We start from the raw sequence: 1,907 nt of genomic DNA, 5'->3' as shown, positions 1-1,907 counted from the left end.
TAGCAGAACGGGACGCACTGAGCACACAAGATTTCGTGCTCAAGAGGCGGACACCCGCTCCGGTGCTTGAATAGGACCACTGAGAATCACAGGACGTCTCAGACTCACGCGAGAGCGTTACAAGGACAAAGAGAAGGGCGCGGCCAAGGAAGAAAACACCGGGAGCTGCGCCGACACCCTCTCTCTCTGACTCGCCATGGGCATGTCCGTCTTGTCCCCAGCGACAGAAACGAGAGGAAACCCTGAAATAGCCTGAACACCAGCCTCCCTCTATACTGGGCCGGCCCGGGGACTCCCACTACGGACGCGAATCACCAAATCGGTCGTACGGGCCCACTGAGCGCACGACACAGGGGAATCTCGTTGCAAACACTGCGTGTGCATACGTTGCTCAAAAAGCTCAATGGGGTCACAGGCCCTGGCCCGCTCAGAGGCACCTGTGTGACAAGACAACAAATGAAACTCGCTGGAATGTTTCTGCTGTCTTGTCAATTTAGACGGACCCACTGAGCGCACAACACAGTGGAACTCTGACAAACACTGCTTGTGCATTAGCCCCAGTAAACAACTCAGTGGGGTCACAGGCCCTGACCCGTTCAGAGGCACCTGTGTGACAAGACAACAAATGAAACTCGCTGGAATGTTTCAGCTGTCTTTTCATTTTAGACGGACCCACTGAGCGCACAACACAGTGGAATCTGTCAAACACTGCTTGTGCATTAGCCCCAGTAAACAATTCAGTGGGGTCACAGGCCCTGACCGTTCAGAGGCGCCTGTGTGACAAGACAACAACTGAAACTTTAAAGACGCTGGCATGTACATCTTGTTTCTGTTGTCTTGGACGGGCCCACTGAGCGCACAACACAGGGGAACTTGGTGCAAACACTGCGTGTGCATAAGCCATAAAACAAGCTCAGTGGGGTCACAGGCCCTGACCGGTTCAGAGGCACCTGTGTGACAGACAGCAAATGAAACTTAGACGCTGGAATTATTTATATGTTTCTGCTGTCTGTCTACGATTTCAGATTCACACTTAGAGTTTTTGTCATTAAGTCATAAAAGCCACAAAACCAATTTAATATGACTTTCCAATACTCTTGGAAAGGTCTCTATATTCATAAAATGAGCCTTTTTGCAAAGTAACACTTTTCGGGCCTTTTCAAAGTGCTCCCGCTGAGTGAATTTTGTTCTGAAAATCGTGTTCCCGGAAATCTCCGGGCACCCCCCCAACCCCCCCTGCCAGAAATGACAAGTGTCAAATCAGCGGGTCAAACGGCCACCTCTATCCGACCAGGAGCACCCAAATCGCCGCAAATGGCACTTTTTTTTTTCTTCATCGGGACTTCCGACTAGGTTAATGATTTCCCAAACTCCAACTCATAAATTATGTTCTGAGACACTTGCCAGTAATGACACATGTCAATGTGGCGGTAGCAACTCACTTTCCCAAGCCGGAAAGCATCACCCGAGGCCCGCGTGAAGCGGCCGAATCTTTTCTCATCGGACTTCCGCGTTTTGGTTAATCATGTCTCGAAATCGTTAAATGCACATGTCAATTTGGCGGGAGCAACTCACTTTCCCAAGCCGGAAAGCATCACCGGAGGCCCACTTGAAGGGCCCTAATATTTTCCCATCGGACTTCCGTGTTTTGTTTAATGATGTCTCGAAATCAAAAAATGCACATGTCAATTTGCCGGGAGCAACTCACTTTCCCAGGAAGGGAAGCAACAGCCGAGGCCCGCAAAAGGCGGCCGAATATTTTCTCATCGGACTTCCATATTTTGGGGGTTAGATTCTCTCCCGCCATCCAGCCTCCTGGCCACGGGTGGCTCGCTCAGTATCAGCCCGGGCCTTGCCAATTTGGTTAATCAGTTAGCCATGCTCCAGTCTCGGCCTCGTCTTTTTCA

Source organism: Somniosus microcephalus, unplaced genomic scaffold (assembly GCF_052327205.1).
Source record: "Somniosus microcephalus isolate GS21.2 unplaced genomic scaffold, FLI_Smic_1.0 scaffold196, whole genome shotgun sequence".
NCBI lineage: Eukaryota > Metazoa > Chordata > Chondrichthyes > Squaliformes > Somniosidae > Somniosus > Somniosus microcephalus.
The sequence above is the reverse complement of the archived record's forward strand: the minus strand, read 5'-3'. Positions refer to the sequence as shown.